Below are 22,764 nucleotides of genomic sequence, written 5' to 3'. Positions count from 1 at the left end.
TAAAACACTTGTGTATATCTTTTTGGATACATCACGACTTTATTTTTTAGTTTATCTTTCGGGTGTTTTCGATATCGTCGGTGCCTTGACGTTCCAAACCAATAACAATCGAATTCCCGCCGCATAGCGTGAAGGATTCCACTAGTTAATAACAAATGAACAGATTCTTTTCTTTTTGTAGTCCGTTGATAAGAATCATATAACAAATCTAGAAAGTTTGTAACAAAAAATCTTTTGTAATTCAACTGTCTTTAAACTTGCATTTATGATAAGAATACATAAGTGTAATTTAAGAGTATATAAAATATGCTATTAGAAAAATATGAACACATCAATAAGCTGGTTTTTTATTGATAAAGACAAAGTCCTTAAATACCTAGATTTGAAATGATAGGTCAATGGTTCAATTCACACGTACATAGGAGAATTAAAAGAAAATTGCCATTCAAAAAATAAATTAAAATAAAAATGCATAAGTATCCAACCAAACTTCATATAAAGTATATCTTTTTTCTAATTACTAGATCTCATATATATATATATATATATATATATATATATATATATATATATATATATATATAGGGAGAAGATCATGCGAGAACCACCTCTTATTGTGAGAACCGCGAGAACCATTGTGAACACACCAAAAATGCCTAAAAATAGCTAAAAATCACACAAAAATTTTTTTTTTTGAATTTTTTAATATTTTTTATAAAAAAATCGCTACTTTTCGAAGCCAAAAAAAAAAATTTTTTTGGCTTCTAAAAGTAGCGATTTTAACATAAAAAATATTAAAAAATTCAACAAAAAAATTTTTAGATTTTTTTTGATTTTTTTAGATTTTTTTTAGATTTTTTTAGGTTTTTTTGGGGGTTTAGTTTTTAGCATTTTAGCTTGGGGGGGGGGGGGGTTTAGGTTTTGGGGGGGGGGGGTGGTGTTAGGTTTTTTTTAGGTTTTTTTTTAGCATTTAGCTTGGGGAGGGGGGTTTAGGTTTTTTTTTTTTTTTTTTTTTTTGGGGGGGGGGGTTTAGGTTTTTTTTTGGGGGGGGGGGGGTGGGGTTAGGTTTTTTTAGGTTTTTTTTAGGTTTTTTTAGCTATTTTAGGTTGTGTTCACATTGGTTCTCAAGGTTCTCACAATAAGGGTGGTTCTCGCATGAGCCCCTCCCTATATATATATATATATATATATATATATATATATATATATATATATATATATATATATAAACGAGATCAGGAGAAAATGCTTAGAGGTCTGAAAACGGTGAGAACGGATCCTGGCCGAACGTGGCACGCGATATAATAAAGGCAGAGTGGCTTTTTTGTCCTTTTATCTTCTTTTCCAATGCATTTCTCACAACACCGTTCTCATTTTTGGCGTGTAGGATTTTTTGGCGTGTAGTTGTAACACCCCGAAAATATAGATTTGATATTATAAATTAAATGACAGTAATAGTTAAGACAAAATAACTAGGAATAAAAACCTAGTTAGTTAAAAGTCTTGAAATAATAGGACAAACATGGTTAAAACACCCTTTAAATAACTTGGGTAAAGTTGGGGGACTAAACATGAGCAAATGGAATGGAGTTTTAATTAAAACCAAAACAAACAAACAAAACACACACATACGTGTGTGTTTGTCTGCGATTTCAACAAAGAGCAGAAGGCACTCATGCTCAAAACCCTAAATTGCAAGAATTCACCAAATTGAAAAGGGAAATCAAACCCGAATCGAAATTCAAGCACAAATTAGTGATCACCTCAGTAAAGGGATCATAAGGTATACCAAATTTCATTGTTTGATTCCATCTTGAATTCTTGACAAATATATGAAATCGTAAACTAGACTTTCATGATTGATGTTCAGATGAAATTAGTAATGAAAACATGTCTAGGAGTAAACTCTAGTCAAATACTGTTGATGCAGTATGTCTAAAGCCTATGTCTTAAGTCTAGGGTCTAAATATGTCAAGTTTGTATAGTTTAGGGGTCAAATATGTAAAGTTTTAGTTTGTTTATTGGTTGTCCGTTTGAGTTTCAAACGGAAGGGTATGTATGCTGGCCGTTTGAAACGGTGTGTGTTATTTCAAACGGTCAGGAATGCCTATATATAGGCTTGTGTGCTTTTCATTCCAAACGGTCAGATCTGAAGTGTACTGTTACTCTGCCGAAATTTCAAGTCAAAGTGAATGAAAAGCAAGTAGTTAAAGTATCTGCAACGTATCGTCATCTATTTTCTACTCTTTCTTACTGATTCTGCTCTGATTGAGTGTTTCCGCCACTCAATTAGTGTGTATTGCTCAAATTGACTCATTCTAGAGGTCAAACTGATCCTACAATTGGTATCAGAGCCAGTTGTGAGTGATTACACTTGAATCAGTTGGTTTTTCAGCTCAGAAAAGGATTACAGAACATTTGGCCGGTTAAATTGGACTGAATTTTTGACCGAGTGTGTGAAACTATCTACTAATCAATCCTTGTGAATATCAGATCTTGATTCAACCTAAAAGTTAGAAAAATTGACTAAAAACTACCTTCCGTTTGAATGTAAATATGGTGTCCGTTTGAAAAGTCATCCCATCGTTTGAAATATCAGGTTCCATCGTTTGAAAGTTGATCCCATCGTTTGAAAGTTGATTCCCTCGTTTGAAATTGAATTTTCCATCGTTTGAAATGGATCCTATCGTTTGAAACCCACCGTTTGAACCTGATCTCATCGTTTGAACCTGATCCGACCGTTTGAACTTGATCCCATCGTTTGAAAAGTGACTGTCCGTTTGAAACCGTTGTGTAAACTACAATTTGTCGTTTGAGACTGTTTCACCGTTTGAACATTAGCAGTCCGTTTGAATCAACAGTCCGTTTGAAAATATACAATTCGTTTGAAAGAGTGTTTTCGTTTGAAATGGATAATCAGGATTTTTACAACATGTTTTCGGGAGTTGGTGCTACTCAAAGTCCAGCGAGCATCATGCAAAACGTCAACTTAGAAAACGAACTAGGAACCATGCAGAAGCCGCCAAAGTTGATGAGCTTAGATGAGTATTCGGGATGGTCCGGGAGATTCAAAAATTGGGTGCAGGCCAACCATCTAGAGTGCTGGATAAAAATCGAACGGAAGTATGTTCCTCTGGTAGACGGGTTGAATATGTTGAAGACCATCGCAAGTCTTACAGATGCAGAGCAGATTGAATTCAAAGCAGAAAAGAAGATGGTTAGCATTCTGCAGCAAGCGATAAAAGAGGATATTCTAGTTCTGCTACAGCACGATGATAGTGCACAGTCGATATGGCAAGCTTTAGAACAGAAATTCAAAGGCAGTGCGTCGATGATCAAGAGTAAGAAAGCATTGATAAAGAAAGAATTTGATATATTCACGGGAATTAAAGGTGAATCGACAAAGCAGCTTATCGAAAGGTATTGTCATCTGGTGGTAGAGATGAGAAGGTTGAAAATCGGAAAGACGAATGAGGAATGGATAGACAAGTTATGTGATGCGCTTCCCTATGAGGAATGGGGAACTTATTTGATGATGTTGAAAAATAGTTCAGATTTTGTGAACTATAGTTTGAGTGTGTTTATAGAGAAGATCGAGGCTCATGAATTGGAATTGGTAAAGATAAAAAAGATGAACTCAGCGAATATGCCACAAGATGTATCTTTGTATTATAAGAATAGTTCGGCAACATTGAATGTTCAGAGTCCGAAGATTCAAACCGGGTTTAGTGCAGACAACACTTCATCTGCTGCTCCAAATGCCTATCAGTCGAGTCAGTCGACTCCATTTGCCAACTACGAGCCGAATGTCAAAGTCTCAGAGCAGAATTCTCCTCAAAGTTCTACAGGGTCAAATCAACAGACGTTTGTGTCCGGTGTGCAGTGTAACATTGCGGTTAACATCAAGAATGGGAATGAAATCACCGAGAATGCAGCCAAGCAGCACATCGCGTTACTGGCATCAGTTCTAGAAGCTTATGAAGGTTTGGTCGCTGGTAGGATCGGTAATCCCGATATGACTAAAGAGGATTACGATCAGATCGATCCGGAAGAACTGGAACTGATAGATATAAAGTGGTGTATGGCGAGTCTGGTACGAAGAGCTCAACGCTTTATGGAGATCACTGGTAGAAGCAGTTTGTCAGGCCCTGATCAGAAATTAGGGTTCGATAAGTCAAAGGTTACTTGTTTTAAGTGCAAAGAACGTGGTCATTTCAAGCGCGAATGTCCCAATCGTGAAGTGCAGAATCATCAGAACCCGTTTACAAACGACTATTACAGACAAGCTATATATCATCGACCAAATCAACAATCTGCTGTTCAGAGGCCTCAGATTGAAAACAAACCAGAGAAGGCGCTTATCGTAAATCAAGATGATGAGAAGGTTGCGTCTGGGTTTAGTTGGGACAAGTATATTCCAGGAAAGGATGATCAAGCAATGATGGCTGAGGTAGTTGAGATTACCGAGACAGTTGCAGAGTCGAAGGATGAGGTGGTTACTGAGAATGTCGGTGAAGTAGTTTCTGAAAGTGTTTTTGAGTCTGGTTCTGAGGTGGTTGAGGAAGTAGTTACTGAGATGGTAGATGAAGTTTCTGAAGTGGTGGTTGAAGAAGTTGTTGAGGTTGTTGATCAAGTGATTCCGGAGGTTGTTGAAAAGGTTTCTACAGATAGTTCTGCAAAAGCTGAGGAATCTGTGACAGAAGTTCTCAATTTTCAATCACGACAGGAGGAATTTGTCTATACTATGAAATCAATTCTACCTTCTAACGTTTTTGATTCTTTTGCAGATTATTTTGAAGAGCCAAGAACTGGTACGTGTCCTAGATTTGAAGCAGAGAAAGAAGAAGTCGAGGAGGTGATCGACGTTTCCAAAGAAATGAATGGAGAGGCTCTAAAGGAAATTGCAGACAAAGCGTTAATGAGCAAGTTAAAAGAGGTAGACACAGATTTCCAGGAGTCAGTTGATAAGATGTTAGTTCTAGGAGAGGAAATTGGAGTCCTAGAGGTCAAAGTTGTCAAATCGTCCGAGTCAGAGTCAATTCAAGTCGGTAAAGTTGTCTGTGAGGATAAGAATGTTGTTGAAAATGTTTCAATCCCTGAAACACCATGTCAAAGTTGTTCACAACCTTGCATGGAGTGTCTTGAAAAAGACACTAAGTATCAGGAATTGAAACAACATACTGATTTGGTGAAGTTTGATCTAGAACAGGTAAAAGAGGCATATGACACGTTATCTAGGTCAATCAAAATGATTCAAAAAGAGAGTATTGAAAATGATAAAGCAACAAAGTTGGCTCAATCTACGTTGTTTGACAAACAAAGAGAAGTTAATTTTCATCTTGACACGATCGCATCTTTAAGAAAAGAACTTGAGTTGGTTAAAATTGAGAATGACAGAATTGATCAAAAATTGATGAGTTATGTAGCTTCATCTTATGTGTTAGAACAAATTGTACCTCAACAGCTACATGCTTCACCTGTCTTCAACAGTGTTCCACACCCAATGTGGAATCATTATACGCAAAAGTATCCAGATGGGGTGGAAGCTGCGTTAAAGCTTAAGTTGAAAACCATTGAAAGTGATTTACCTGATAATATTGACATCACTTTCACTGCATCTGACACTGATAACGAATCCCAAGTTATCAAAACTGTCATTGATCAGGTGTTGGATGATGAAAGTGAAAATTCTGAGAAGGCTAACTCGGTGAAGTCTGTCAGTGATTCTGAGGAGGAGGGGAATTTCTTAGATGGTTATTTGTCGAAAACAAATGGAAGTGCAAATGATGATCTGATCATGGTGGTTTACACTATGATTGGAACTAACAAACTTTATTCGGACATTGAGTTTCCGCTTGAGAACGTCAAGTTTGAGAATGTTGAGAAAGTTTTTAAGTTGGTTGAATTGAGTGTTAACGAAATCAAGAAAAATGATTTCTTTTCAAAACTGAAAAAGTCAATTGGTTCTTCACATCCCACTAGTCCAGAAAAGAGAAATGGGGTGGGTAAAAGCCAAAACAAGAAAAATCAGTTAAAGAATAAAGGTATTGGTTTTGAGAAGAAAATGGCTAAACAGGTGTTCAAGCCAAAGGATAGAATTGATGATGTGTTTGTTGTGGGTCCTAGCACTGAGACTGAAAAAGAATATATCTTTAGTCAAAAGGCCGTGGATGATTTCAATGCAGCGCAGAAGCTGAAAGTGGAAACTGTTCCTACCACTTTTGTAGAGTATGACAAACGTGTGTGCTATCGCTGCAATGAAATCGGACACATGGCTAAACAGTGTCAGAAAGTTTTTAAGAAACTGGTTATTGAAAAAGCTGTTCAAAAACAAGTAGTTGAGAAGCCAAATGTTGAAAAGCCTAAGGTTCAAAACAAAAGTGTTTCAAAACAAATTGTTCAAAAATCTCGATCAAAATCACCGGTTCTTGCAGAGGATAAACAAGAAATGGTTTCTCCAATCCGAATTCTTAAAAGAGGTGAAAAGTTGAAGTCGGAAGATAAGCCGAAATCGATTTTCGAGATTTGCGAATCTTCTAAGTCTCACAATGTGACAACTCGAACTTTAGACTTACTTTGATGTAACGTTACGTGTCTATGTGATACCTTGATTAATGAATGTTATGATTGTATGTTATGTTATGTGAATGTATACGAACCGAACCGCACAACATGATCCGGACGCACAACACACACATCCACTCGCACAAGCCCTTTGGGGCCGTAAAGCTTGCCATCGGACTTCAAGGGCAGCCCAAGTAAGGGCCGGCCCATTACTCCTTCTCTTGGTCGCGTAACACACAACCTTGGGGGTTTTGTTTCTCATTTGTTACCAAATATCACACACACACAAGAACCCTAGACTTTTCTCTCTCTCTCGTTTGCTTGGAACCCGACGGCAAGATCATTCCCTACTCGGATCACTTTTGCTTCTACTCATAATCCGGTTAGTATGATTGTTGTTTGTATTGATAGATGACATTTTTGTTTATACGTGATTTCATGTTTGTTCGGATTGTTTTGATTGTATGTGATGATGATGTTAAGATCGTAACTTAGAATCGGATGTACGAATATATATATATCGGCTGAGATGTGATTATGTGTTAATCGGCTGCCATGATATATGTTCTAGATCGTAGTCATGTGATAGTATCCTAGCCAAATCGGATATGATGTTTGATTGTTGTGATGTTCATAAATCGGCTTCATGTTGTTAAATCGGTATATTTATTCAAGGTTTTGATATGTTGTTCATGAGTGTGATTATTAGGGTTCATATGAATTGAGATGAAACTGCCTGTTTAATCGACATTAGGCTAACCGATTTGTGGGATTGGTGTTAATTGATAATTATTGTATAAAGAAACTGTTGATTGAAAGGATAAGTATGGAAACCTTGAATTAGTGTAACTGATTGCATAATTCATGGAAAGATTGCTAACTCGATCGCACAAGACCAAACACATAGGTCCACTCGCACAACTGGACCTAAACGCACAAGGGTCACTGATCGCACAAGGTATCTTGGTAACACAAGGTCACTCGCACAAGGTGTTTTAAACCGCACAAGTGCAGCCTGGTCGCACAAGTGCAGCCTGGTCGCACAAGGCTGTGTGTTGGGCCGTGGCTATAGATTAGATTTGGACTGTTAGAGCCCTGGGCCAGACAGCCCAAGACTTCTATCGCACAAGCTGTATGTTGTTAAGCTGTTTGGGCCGAATGATATGTTGGGCTGGTTAATTTAAGCAGATCGCACAAGCAACCCGGATCGGGCCAGCCCATCCGGATCGCACAAGGTTGTTATTAAGTTAATGTATTGGGATGTAATGTGTTATTATTTGGGCCGGTCATTGTGAATCGCACAACCCATTGAGGAGCGCACAAGCATGCAGATCGCACAATGGGTTGGGCCATTATCATTTGGGCTTCATGATATATTATTTGATTTCTAAGATGTTACCATGATCAATACGTGTTAGTAACGTGTTAACTTGTATGACTTATACGTGCATTACTTGAAGTCAAAACCTGACTTGTGTGGTAACCCTGTTAGGATGTGGTTGACCACCCTTAGTTCAAGAGCCCTTTATTTGTGTATCTGCCGAGCAAAAAAAGGTGAGTTCACACAGCCAAGGCATGGGATTCCCGGGTTGGGAATTGGGATGGAATGTTTGATAAGGAATGATTACTCGTACTTACGCAATCACTAGACTATAGACCATCGTCCTCAGGATAGTCAGGACACTTACGTAAAACCTACGTAAACTAGTATCTACCATTGTCTCCCGGGTCGGGAGGACACTTACGTAAATCCTGCGTAACCTAATACCCACTACATGTCTTCCGGGTCGGAAGAACACTTACGTAAATCCTGCGTAAACCCCACGCGTACCACTGTCCTCGGGGAAGGGCACTCACGTAAATCCTGCGTGACCTAGTACGTATACCTGTTCTCGGATTAAGAAGAACACATGGTTGCAATTAGTCTAGTAAGTACCATAATGGGAATCCCCCATTGTTAAGGATAAATGTGAGAATCCCTCACCAATAGTATATACTTGTATGGGAAGCCCCCACTAGATGAACTTACATATTACTGTTACAAACTTACTTTCTGTGAACTCGCTCAACTAGTTGTTGATTATTTGCTGCATGCCTTGCAGGGCCTTAGGTACTTACGGAGCTTGCACAAGGAGGAGCAGGTCGTTGTGGGCAAATGGATCGAGATTACTTATGTTATTTCATACATTAATACTTATGATTGGGTTTTACATTAATGCTTCCGCTATACTTAATTACGTTGGTTTGATAAACACCTTTCGTATTGATGGTTAATTATTACTATTTATTACATGTTCAATATGATTGGTGGCTTGATCCTGGTCATGTCACGCTCTCAAGCGGTGATACTCCGCACGTGGATTTTGGGGGTGTGACACACAAGACTTCAAAATTTTACCCCAAAGCAAAAGTTTTTGAAAATCAGTCGTGGATTGTGAAATCGAAACCGCCAGTTGAAATCAAGAAAATGGAAAGTGTTTTTAAAAATGTGTCAAATCTTGTTAAAGATGATGTTGTTGTGTTTGAGTCTGAGCTTGATAAGTTTTTGTCAGAATTTCCCACATTGAACAACAAAGTAAAACAAGATGTGAAAGAAAAAAAGGCTTCAAATGTTACATTTAGCTTTCCTAAAACAAATGAGAAGTGCAATGTAGTGTTCGGGTCTGTGTCAGAAGTGAAGAAATCGTGGGCATCATTGTTTGAGTAATGTGTTTGTGTGTTGGTTGCAGGGGCTGCCCAAGTCTGTTCTTTCGAGGTGGATAATGGACAGCGGAGCATCACGCCACATGACTGGGTCATTAGCTCTCTTGTATGATGTCAAAGCCATAAATGGAAGCTACGTGGGGTTTTCTGGAAACCAAGGTGGCAGAATTGTCGGCCAGGGAAAGCTTACCAACGGCGTAATATCTTTTGACAAAGTGAACTACATTGTAGAGTTGACAAACAACTTGTTGAGTATATCACAAATATGTGATAAGGATTTTAGCGTTCATTTTACAAAATCAGAGTGTTTGGTTTTAAAGCCAGGGTTTAAAGTCCCTGATGAGTTGGTGCTGTTGCGCGCTCCGAGGGTTAATGATCTTTACATTTTAGATATGAGCACTGCAACGCCACCAACTCCTCAAAGCCAATGTTTTGTTACAAAATCAAAAGTTACTGAAAAAGAAACTGTGATGTGGCACCGGAAAATGGGTCATATTCATGTTCGAAAGATGAATTTTCTGGTGCACAATGATTTAGTTGAGGGTGTAAATGTTAAGAATTTTCATTTGTCTGATGATTGCATTGCTTGTAAAAAGGGTAAACAGGTTCGAAAATCACATCCGCAGAAGATGCTCAACACTATCGGGTTACCTCTCGAGAGATTGCACATGGATCTCTTCGGGCCTGTTAATGTCAAAAGCATCAGCGGGGATTCTTATTGTCTGGTGGTAACAGATGATTATTCGAGGTTTTCGTGGGTCGCATGTTTGGAAAGAAAGGATGAAACTTTCGAGACATTGATGATTTTGTTTAAGAAGATGGAAACGGTGTACAAGCTGCCGATCAGAAGAATTCAGAGCGATAACGGAACGGAGTTCAAAAATAACAAAATGTACGAGTTCTGCAACGAGAAGGGGATACTACATGAATTCAGTGCGCCGTACACACCGCAGCAAAACGGTGTGGCTGAACGAAAGAACAGGACCCTGATCGAGACTGCACGTACAATGTTGGCCGATTCCAAGCTTCCGATTTACTTCTGGAGTGAACCAGTGTCAGCGGCATGCTATACCTTGAACCGAGTTCTCACCGTGAATAAATACAAAAAGACGTGTTTTGAGCTACTACATCGATACAAGCCAAATCTTGAGTTCCTAGAACCTTTTGGCTCCATGTACTTTTATAGATATTGATGGTAAATTCGGTGCTAAAGCGAATGAAGGGTTCTTTGTAGGATACGCCAGCCCGCTAAAAAGGGTATTTGTACCGTGTCTGGGGAAGGTGATTCAGGTCCATCATGTGGATTGTCAGAAGCACACACCGTCGCAACAACTTCCCGGACAAAGATTCCTGTTGGACTACGACAAGCTCTGGGAATCGTTTCATTTGCCGTCCGAGCCGAGTGATGAGGAACTTGCTCTTATGTACCTGTATCAGCAAAGTCAGTCACAAGAGCCAGTATCTAGACCGCTAGATGTTCCTACACCCATCGTGGGTACTCACGATGATGAAGCAGGACCGAGTGGAACCGTTCATATACCGCCAGAGGAACTAGAGGAACCAGCTCCATCATTTGACGTTTCTGACGACTCAGAGGAGGAACCCGCTCCTACCTTTGACGAGGAACCAAATGAGACATCAGAGGAGGCTGTTGATCAAATCGTTGATCTCGACATTTCAAATCTGGAATCGGAAGTTGTGGTGCCTGATACTGTGATGCCACGGACACTGTCTTACCACCCTTCAGAACAAATTATTGGTGATCTACAGAGTGGTGTTAAGACGAGACATCAGATAGACCGTGCTTTTACATGTTTTTATTCAGATATTGCTGATATGCAGAAAGAAGTCTCATTCAAATGTTTTATTTCGCAGATAGAGCCCAGGACTTACAAAGAAGCATTGACCGAGGATAGTTGGGTGAATGCTATGCAGGAGGAACTGCAACAGTTTGAGAAAATGGGCGTCTGGAGACTTGTTGATCTGCCAAAGAACCAGAAGTTGATAAAAATGAAATGGGTGTTTAAGTGTAAGCGTGATGATCGAGGCGTCGTGGTAAGGAACAAGGCACGTCTAGTGGTCCAAGGCTTCAGCCAGCAGGAGGGAATAGACTATGAAGAGGTTTACGCGCCGGTTGCAAGGCTTGAAGCAATTCGCATATTTCTAGCCTTTGCATCATGGAAAAATTTCAAAGTCTATCAACTCGACGTTAAATCCGCATTCCTATATGGCAAGATTCGAGAAAAAGTTTACGTGGGGCAACCACCGGGGTTTGCAGATCCACTGAACAGAGACAAGGTGTACCTACTGGACAAAGCATTATATGGTCTACACCAGGCCCCGAGAGCCTGGTACGAGACACTTTCGACCTACTTGCTGGACAACGGGTTCACAAGAGGAACAGTAGATAGCACCTTGTTCACGAAAGAAGAAGCTGGCCATTTGCTGATAGTGCAGATCTACGTTGATGATATAATTTTTGGTTCCACCAACGATGAGTTGTGCAAAGAGTTTGAGGTTGTAATGAAGAAGAAGTTTGAAATGAGTTCAATGGGGGAGATGAAGTTCTTCCTCGGGCTGTAGGTAGAACAAATGCCCGATGGAATCTTCATTCACCAGTCAAAGTATGTAAAGGACGTGCTCGACAAGTTTGATATGACCGATTGCAGTTCTGCATCCACCCCCTAGCACAGAACCATGGTATTTGTCCTGACGAACAAGGTGTGAAGATGGATGAAACATTATACCGATCAATCATTGGCTCATTGATGTATCTTACAGCCTCCCGTCCCGACATCATGTATCCGACATGTCTGTGTGCACAATATCAGTCGAATCCGAAGTAATCGCACCTGACGATTGTCAAACGCATCTTACGGTATTTGAAGGGTTGCCAAAGCATCGGCTTGTGGTACCCTCGCTCGGGTGATTTTACCTTATCCGGTTTCGCTGATTCAGACTTTGGTAGCTGTAAGCAGAACGCAAAGTCCACCACTGCTGGGTGCCAGTTCTTCGGAACTCGGCTCGTTACCTGGCAGTGCAAGAAGCAAACTGCGGTTGTGCTCTCCACGTGTGAGGCTGAGTACGTCTCAGCCTCTAGCTGTTGCTCGCAGATCCTCTGGATCCAACAGCAGATGCGCGACTTCGGTCTGCAATTCTTGGATACTCCGATATTTGTGGACAATGAAGCAGCTATAAATGTTACTAAAAATCCGGTTCACCATTCGAAAACAAAACACATTGAAATCCGTCATCATTTTATAAGGGATTGTTACGAAAAGAAATTAATACGGATTGAACATGTGAGCACCGATGATCAGAAAGCTGATTTTTACACAAAACCGTTTGATAAAAAGAAATTTTATTATCTTTTAAGGTTAAATGGGATGAAAAATCTGCAATCTGGGAGGGTAATCGAGTGTGAAGCCGAATTGGGCGGCGATCTGACATGAACCGTATCGTGTTGTCAATTTTCGTTTGTACAGTTGTATTTTTTTTCTGCTTTTCGTTAAAAACAAAAACACAAAAATATTTTTAGTTTTAGGGGGAGATATTCGCAGAAAAATACAAAAACATGATAAAACCATAAAAAATCCAAAAACATTAAAAAATAAAAAAAGAACTGTGTAGTATAGGGGAAATGATAGTACATCAGCTAGACGGGCACAGTACGCTAAAGAATTGTAATGTAAAAATGCAATTAAGCAGTCTCGCTAAAGATGTGCCGGTAGGTTCTTACAGAATTAGTAGATCAGTTTGGGATATAAACTAAATTTAACTTGCGTTTTCGTGGGGAACACCTCCAGGATATATAGGTAACCCCTGAAATCCTGTTTGAAAGGTCCCGTATTCTGAGATACTAGGTCTTTATGCTCAGTGATATCTGGGGTATTATCCCGGGACTTCTGCTATATGGAAATACTGACCTAGTCCCCGGATAATACTTTACGCAAAAAGCTTTGAAACATAAGCTTCACCCTCAGCATGCTGATGAAACAATAAAATTGATAGTCGCTGCTGTTGAAATGCAAAAGATCCTCTAAAGGGGACCCACCTTAAAGTCGAACCGTCATCTCTCTGCTGAACGGAAGTTCTGACCTGAGCTCTCACGGTTTCGCATCTACCCCCAACAGATATCAGCTGTGGTATATTCACCTGTAAGACTGAATACTGGGATCCGGATACGGGAGTATATATTGAGGTGGGAACACATGTTAACGTTTAAGTCTTTAAAACACTAATCACGTATCCCGAACAGATTGAAAGTTTTGTGAGAATTTAAATGGATCAATATATCGGCAATTTACGCGAACTGTTTAATGCTTAAAATGTAATATCAGCTTAACGGTACTTGTGTTCTGTCGGCAGCTGATAATCCCCTAACACGCTCACAAAAATAGTGTGTGTATATATTTTTCAGTTTGTACAGTTATAATCCAAAAAGATTTTCATTTCTCATTTTATTTTCGACAACTGGCATTGGGGATTGAAAGATCAAAGTCTTTGTGCAGATCATGTTAGAAATTGATGAGGGTTGGGTAAGCTGGTGATTGCAAACTGAGATTGTTATAATGTTTGACATATAAATCTTGAGATGTTCAAAAGTTCATTACGTTGAACTATTTTTGAAATGAAACGTCGGGGTACTTCATAAATCTGATCATCCAAGGCCATTAACTTGGACTTGGTGGGTCAAACAGTTGACCAAGGTCATTAACTTGGACTTGGTCAGCTGGATGGAACAGTGTTTAATCAGTAAATTGCATAAAATGGAATGTTTCAAATTTTTGATCAATTTTTAAATAAAAAAAATCTCAAATGTTTAGTTGATTCATTAAGTTGAATCACAACTTTATTGGTTTGTAATAGAGAGGTTGAGATGTGCAGGTTTCTTAATCTGTTGATACGCAAAGCCAGGCGTCGATCCCAAAAACACGGAAGCTTGACGAAAGGGGGAGCCTGAAGAGATTACAGAAAGAGAGCAACGGAAGCTGAAGACAGATCCACCGGGATTCTGTTCAAGCAAAAAGACTCAAGAGAAAGAGAAAGTCAAGTCGCTACGAGTTTCACTACGGATTAACTACGGCAATATCCAAGGGGGAGATTGTTAGTGCACGAATGTCTATCGCCTTCGTCAATCCAAGCAGTAGTAGGAAGCCAAAACCGAAGGAAGAGAAATATAGAGCTGTTCAAAGACCTAAAGACCAAGACTGAAGACTGCGGCTCTATCCAAGGGGGAGTTTGTTGATGCAGTATGTCTAAAGCCTATGTCTTAAGTCTAGGGTCTAAATATGTCAAGTTTGTATAGTTTAGGGGTCAAATATGTAAAGTTTTAGTTTGTTTATTGGTTGTCCGTTTGAAACTAGTCCGTTTGAGTTTCAAACGGAAGGGTATGTATGCTGGCTGTTTGAAACGGTGTGTGTTATTTCAAACGGTCAGGAATGCCTATATATAGGCTTGTGTGCTTTTCATTCCAAACGGTCAGATCTGAAGTGTACTGTTACTCTGCCGAAATTTCAAGTCAAAGTGAATGAAAAGCAAGTAGTTAAAGTATCTGCAACGTATCGTCATCTATTTTCTACTCTTTCTTACTGATTCTGCTCTGATTGAGAGTTTCTGCCACTCAATTAGTGTGTATTGCTCAAATTGACTCATTCTAGAGGTCAAACTGATCCTACAAATACTTGTTGAATTGATGTTCATAATTGTGAAATTTATGGTCACCCATCTAAGTGTAAAATGGGTTTTGTAGAATGATAAAGAACACTAAGAATTTGATTTTTAAACGAGTGTTGTTGATTTAGATGAAGTGAATCTAGATGTTATTACGCATACTAGATATAATGAACTTGCAAAAATTGTTTAATTTTGGCCTAAATAGTTAGTCATGAACTTGATAATGGATTTTATAAAACGATGCCCATAAGGTGTTTGTTAAAACGCCTAGGAGAAAACTAAATGTTGAAATTCGGAACAAAACACATATTTGAATGATGTTGTGAATTATGCGTTATATGACATGAATAGAGTTCTAAACGAATCGTGATTGAACTCTATAGGCAAAGGAATCGAGTCTTTAAGCGGACAAGCCGGAGCGAACACATGCTTGAAGGGAACGCTTTAAAGGTACGCGACTTATCTTTTGTTTATATTTGTGTAGACAAGCTTAGTCGTAATTATACTGAATGTTTATATAGTGAAATTATAAGTGTTTGGTAAGTCTATGAAGTGATGAAATTCACTCGACAAACCAAACGGGTCAAAATAAATAGTTAGAATATGTAGGATGTTGAAATAATGAAATTGTAAGTGTTTGGTAAGTCTATGAAGTGATGAAATTCACTCGACAAATCAAACGGGTCAAAATAGTTGGTTAGATATGATTATAGATAATATTGTTTAATTAGTCATGTTTGGGATGTAAATAAAGTGATGTAACTCACTAGACAAAGAACATGTCAAAATAATGGTCGAAATGGTAGTGTTAGAAGTGACTTAAACGTCACTCGTTAAATTTGAGTTATAAAAGCGTAAACCATGGAATGGAAGTAATACGCTAAGGTAGACAAGCCCGGGAATGGGTAATTATGGTTAGAAACCAATGATGATGAATTATGCAAGTACGTAACTACGGTTTCCTTACGTTATATTTGTTTATGTATTTTGTTTGTAGTCTCTAAATTTAGCATAATATATGAATTTGGGTATTTAGTTGAAGTGACGAAGTCACTAAATAAACAAATGGGTCAAATATTGGTTAAGATAGGTTTTGTGTGTTGCGAAGTGGGGGTTTCCATTAGACAACCAGACGGGTCAAATAATGGATAAATGGGTAGTGCTTGAAGTGATTTTTGATAGTCACTCATTGACGGTGAATTGTGGAAACGAAGTCCGTCGAACGGACGCGCCAAAAGCTTAGTTTCTCTTAGCAAGAACCCATGATATGGGTCAAAAGACATGAAACATAGTTGTTGATTTAGTAACAATGTTCATAAGTGAAATCGTTCTTAACAAACACGACATATCGTGTGCATAAATATTGAGAATGGTAGTGAAACGCCAATGTTGACAAGCCCGGGGAAATGGGTAATTGTGTTTAGAAACCGTTAAGAAGGAATTATGTAAGGTTTGACACATAATTCATAATTCATATGGGTCGAATAAATAAAAAGGGATTTTTAGGCGATCAGCCTTTAAACAAGATTTTATAGCAAGTAATGATACTAAACGTGTCCGTAATTAAATTTAGGATACGTAGGAAAAAGAATCATGAAAAACGGACTTGTGGAACGAAAGTTATGGCAGTTTAAAGTTAGATTTTTGATTAAAAATTGGAGCTTGACAACTACAGCTCAAAATGCTCGAAACCTTCTGTGAAAAAGAGGCCGTCGCGCCCCGCCACGGCCTTTGGCGGCCCGCGAAGGCTAGGGTCTCATCTGTCGCGGCCCGCGACAGACCCAAAAGCTGGCAATTTTTGTTATTTTCATTAATTTGTATTTCGGACTTGTTTAATTTGATTATTTGTCCATCAAAACTAACTTTATTGTTAGTTTTCATATTCGGTGAGGTAGGTGGTATTTCCGGATGGCGATCAAGCAAGTGTTATGAACCGAACACAATACTTTTGAAGCTTCCGCGAATGATGTTTTGTTTAGTCGTATGTTAAAAACATGTAAACTCTTAAATGTTTAAAACTAGCATGAATGATGTAATCTTGAACAACTTAATCATGAATGTGTATTAACTCATCAAGGTTTTTGAAAAGTCGTACTTTTAGATATAAAGGTGCGTATTTTGAATAGAAATATGTTTAAATTGAGATGGGTCTTACATGTTGGTAATCAGAGCTCAAGGTTGTTGACAAAGTGTGTTCGGTTCGAAGCTTGATCAAACACCCGGTAAGAATTATTTATATGAGTAGATTGTAACGAACATTAGGAAAAGAATATGAATTTAAGTGCACATGAAGAGTGTGTTGATACACTCGAACCCAGAAAGTGCACTAAACATGAATGGTTTAAGCAAGTTTCAAACTTGGCTAAATCAAAATGAAAGATGCAAATGATAATGAAACAAAATGTTTGACAATTGATATAAACATTTCAGATTTGAGATGTCTAGTGTTGGTAAAAGATGATTAGGTAGTATGAATCCTAATCATAGATTGATTATAAAATAAGTACATGTAAAATAAGTATATTTGAATGTCTCGTATAACAATACGGGCAACATTGAATAGTAAGATTAATAATAAATTGGAAATGTTCGAATGATATGATGACCATGTCTTAAGATGACGGGAGTTTAATTAATTTAAATGGCGGAAGGTTCGGAAGCATGACAAAGAACATGCTAGCAAAGAACCTAAATCAAGTGATGACTTGAGACAAAGGAGTATCAATCAGGTACACGTTCTGAATTACAATAAGATAAGTGGATTGCAATAATTTACATAATGAACGATAGTTACATATGGGCATATATGATTAGTGAAATGAGTGAATCATATAAAAGAAATATATATATATACATATATATATACATATATATATATATATATAACAAGGTAAAAGTAATCTCGATAAATATTGCAATGGGACGGAGTGCTCGTACACTCGAACCCAAGAATGCAATGAAAGATAAGCGTCGTAATGGGAAGGATTGCGCGTACACTCGAACCCGGGAAACTTAATAAAGTAAATAAATGTTGTATTGGGAAGGAGTGTAATTACACCTGTGACAACCCGAATTCCCGAGGTTAGTATTATTCTATTCCATGACTCTTTTGTTGAATTCACATATTCTTGGCATCTTGAAAGATCATTGTGCTAGTGGGATTATGTTACAAACTTGTTACTGATTAACGCGTTAAACATTTGATACTAATCCTTCGACCTAAGACATCTTTCGACTGGAGACATCTTTCGACTGGAGACACTGGAGGCTATCTTTCGACCAACATAGGAGCTTTTGACCTAAGATCCTTCGATGATCTTTCGGCCCAGTGTTGGGCTAACTGAATAAGTAAGAAGCGGCCCACTTGTTGGGCTTTGGCCTTATGATTGCTATATACGTGATGCCATATAACTAAAGAATCAAAACCCTATTTTTCTCAACATACGTGCGGCAGGAAACCCCCCCTGTTCGAAGACTTCATCCTAATTAAATCAGAATTTCGGTTAGTGGCTCTCATCTAATAATCCTTATTGATGTATGTTAGTGAATGTGTAATTGTTGTGATTATTAGGATGTGTGCTTCATATGCTTGTTATGATTGATTGAGTAATATGTGATTAGACGTAGATGAATGTAACTGATTATAGATGTGGTTGATGTTTGAAATCCGAAGAGTTGATGATAGCGCTCATACAATTGGCTTTCACAAATGTGCGATAGATATTGTTCATCTGAATCGGATTGTTCATATTGTAATCGGCTGGTATGTATGTTTTGGAAAATACTTACGTTAATCGGATTGTTATGCCATGGATTCGAGTATTGGTCTTGATTAGTTATGAACTTGTCGTGTTTTAAAGTTAACCTGATTGAATGTAAATAGGTTGTGTTCATGTATGGTTCGATTAGGGTTCTTGAGAAACAATTGAAATCTGCCTGTTTGATCGATGACGTGCTGAAACTGTTAGGAATTGATAGTAGACCGGAAGATAACTGTTGACCGAAGGTAACAGTTGACCGAAAGATAACTATGATCGAAAGATATGTGTGACCGAAAGATATGTGTGACCGAAAAATATGTATGACCGAAAGATATGTGTGACCGAAAGATATGTGTGAATCGAAGGATATGTGTATCGAAGGATATGTGTGAATCGAAGGATATGTGTGAATCGAAAGATATTGAGGGGTTATGAACATACTTTAAATGTTGGAGTTTGTGCGTGATTAGTTGGTATACCATGCCTAGTGATGAATATTAACACTTGTATTCGTGTACACTAACTGATGATTAAATGTGTAATGATACGTGTTGTGCTTGTATGTAAACTGATTGTTATGTGTAACTATCATAGGGCTTGGTAAAACACTGTTGTGAAACAAGTAATTAATTCTACCGAGCAAACCAAGGTGAGTTCACTACATTCGAGCATGCGTCCCAGTGGTTGGGGACAGTCAGTGGGTATCCCATGGGGGGAATGAGTCTTTGGGTAAAAACGAGTATATTGGTTAATATTCTCACCTATCATCTTTTGTAAGTCCCTCATCGGGTATTAGTTAGTAGCGCTACTTAGGTTTGGCACCCTCACCCCGCTCCTGTAGTGGACGGAGGTGAACTAATGACCCAGTCTGGCCCAGTACTAGATAGGAGTACGTGGGAAGGGCAGTCGTGTATTTCAGGAGCCGTCATTGTTCGGAAATGAGATATTAACAATATTACTTGCATTGGTTATTGGACTGTTTTACATACAACGGGTAACAAACGTTTTCTAAAACTGTGAACTCGCCAGCTTTGTCTGATACACGTGTTACATGCTCGCAAGTCGTTAGGTATCTTGGAATTGGGAAGCTTGCTATCTGGGAGTGCTGGAGTGGTCATGGATCGAGGCTCTTGGATTAAATTACATTTGATACATTGGTTTAAGCGTTATTATGAAACAATTGCTAAACAACTTATTACATGCTTCCGCTACACAATTTTTGAGAATTAATATTATGTTGACAACTTATTTTGGTAAATTAATGTCATGACTTATTTAAATATTTATCATTGGTTCAATGTGATTGGTGGCTCGAACTCTGATGCATAACACGCCTCGCGGGGTTTCCGCAGGTGAAATTTTGGGGGTGTTACAGTTGGTATCAGAGCCACTGGTTATAGTGAACTAGGTTTTAAAACGTTTTATAAAACCAGACTATAACCGAACAACTTCGAAAATCGATCATGACACTCAGCTCCAGATTGCAAGGTTCGTTTCCCTCTCATTTATACATTACTTGTTTAACAGTCACACACTCACAACGCATATGAACTGAAACAATTAGCACCATAGTGACTTGATAGCGTGACCCCACACATCGACTCATGCGAGCCATAGACCTGGGATATCATCTGTTGTGTTGCTTGAACGGGGGAAACCTTGAGCGCGAGCTAAGAAGCACTGAGATAAGCATGCAAATTGCCTTATTATTATGGGTGCACACTTAATAATAACGCGGGGTGCATGCAAGTCCCAGTGAGACTTATCGAGCGTGAGGAGGGTTCTGCCCTACTATGTGTGAACCTGGTAGTACGTAAATATCAGCATGATACTTGACTCTCATCTCGTTTCGACTTCTAAATCGGTTTATTCCCAACTATAGAAACATGAGTGAACGAGGACACGGATGTGGTAACATCACCATGACTCAGGCTGAGTTGACTGACCTAATCAACACCCGCGTGACTGAGGCTTTAGCAGCCTATCAAGCTGGTACGGAATGTACCAAGTATTCTTACCCTCATATTGTGTACACGAACTTTTCACTTCTCATCAAACTTTTACGAACCTCGACGTTAACAAACATTGCCTGAACACTCATCAGAACACCTAGCAAACTGCGTAGAATGTTAGGTGCTTGTGCGAACGTCCCTGAGTTGGATGTAGTAGCGTCGAATGAATGGTTATTACCTTCCTCACTTATCTTCATTTGAACCTAACACACTAACGCCCTAAATCTCGAAGTGCGATCACTCTTGCAACACTCTTGAAACACACTGGGGATAATTCGAATCACTTGCTGGAATGATGAACAAAAGGGTGAGTGTAGTATCCTACCGACTTCAGCATTTGGACGACCCCGATTACCAGCAACGAACACCAGCGAACTGACTCCAATCTAAGTTTTAACTCTGGTCAGTAACTCGTGGGAGTCAACTGTTACAAACCAATCTGAACTTTAGCAGTGATAACAGATTCTAGTGTGGAATGTGTAACTTCCAGCACCACGAGTAGCTCCTTGGAACTCGGCACGAAGTGTGAAGAGAGGAAAATTGTGATGCGGTGAACGTGGATCGAACACGTGACCTTCAGATCTTCAGTCTGACGCTCTCCCAACTGAGCTATCCTACTGTGTACAATTAGAGCAACAGTATTCGTGACAACCAGGTACTTGTAATAGTAGCCTACTGTATGGAAATGAAGGTGCTTTCGGCATGTATTGGACGTCGATAATTCAAAAACGACCACAACCACGAGAGCGATGTCAATACGGGAGGAATCCGCGTGACTGTAACAATTGCACCGGCAGTGGTGCTCACGGAAAGGAAGTTAGGATTGATGTGGGCAACGATAGGACAATAACAACATGGTGGTTTGGTTGGGTAGTAAATCGCTTCGCCCCAATTCTGTTTAACCCTGATGATTCGCAAAACCAAACATGTTATGGAACCGGCCGATGGCAAGTCAACTGCGACCGCACATGCTAGTTGGGACGCAAACTCGACCCTACAAGAGACAGGTATTCGACACCGGTCTCACTTCTACTATCCTTGGTGATTACGATGCAGTAGTCAGTGATGGTTCATTAACTAGATAAATCGCTCAGACGCATCCTGTGAGAAGAAATTTAACGTCACCCTATGCATTGAAGTACCAGAATGGTGAAAAGGTTAGCATCATGTCAGTAATGACAGCCCCGAAAGCGTCTATGAAAGGATGACCTCGCTGTAATAGCAACTAACCCTAATGATCAGGCTAATTGCGATGGGATTGAGGATCCATCAATTGTTGTGACCCATCTCAATGTGCAACTAGATGAACTCTCAGACCTATTACCACAAATATTAGTTGGAAACACAGTGATCTCACGTTAGAGGAAGCTCCGAACACTCGTACTCTTATCGCCTTGCACCGGGAGGGTTGCAATAACTGTATAAGCTACTCCGAGAACTGTTGGACAGTAGTTTTGACAGACCTAGTTTTCGCTTGGGAAACCCCATTTATATCCGTGGAGATAAACCATTTCGTATGCGTACTGGTTATCGAGAACTCAACAGAGTGGCAACCAGGGACTGTTTGCCCTACCATGTATTGGCAAACTTATCGACGAGTTGCGAGAGTCAAGCTTCCATTCGAGGATTGGCTAACGAATGAACTATCATTAGACGGAAGTCCAATAGAATAATGCTTTTATAACAGCACATCAAACACAATACGGCCAGCGCGACTTCGTGCACCATGACCATTGAGATAATCAACACACCAGCAGCTCATGGACCACAAGAATCGACCGTCTTTATTGATGACGTTTTGGGTCATTCCCTGGGGGAAAGGACATCATGGACGACATCCGTAGCTTATCTCAGAGCTCCTGAGGGAAGAGTCATTACGTGTGAAGTCTGGTTGAATGTAACATCTAGATTTGGGGAATGTATTTGATCATGTAAACAACGAAGTGGGAACACGTGTGGATCGTGCTAGGATCCATTTTATTAGAAACTGATTTGGCACCCAAGACCCCTTCGAGGGTACAACCATTTCTTGGTTTTAGTGGATGCTG

General features: G+C 39.2%; 1 non-coding gene across 1 annotated transcript; it reads right to left on the bottom strand.

Moving 5' to 3' along the window:
* Positions 1–21,262: 21,262 nt before the first annotated feature.
* On the bottom strand, positions 21,263–21,337 carry TRNAF-GAA. Its single transcript has one exon. It is a non-coding gene; the product is annotated as a tRNA-Phe (tRNA).
* Between the last annotated feature and the right edge of the window lie 1,427 nt (positions 21,338–22,764).

The sequence above is a fragment of the Helianthus annuus genome, chromosome 3 (genome assembly GCF_002127325.2).
Source record: "Helianthus annuus cultivar XRQ/B chromosome 3, HanXRQr2.0-SUNRISE, whole genome shotgun sequence".
Taxonomy (NCBI): domain Eukaryota; kingdom Viridiplantae; phylum Streptophyta; class Magnoliopsida; order Asterales; family Asteraceae; genus Helianthus; species Helianthus annuus.
The sequence above is the reverse complement of the archived record's forward strand: the minus strand, read 5'-3'. Positions and strand labels throughout refer to the sequence as shown.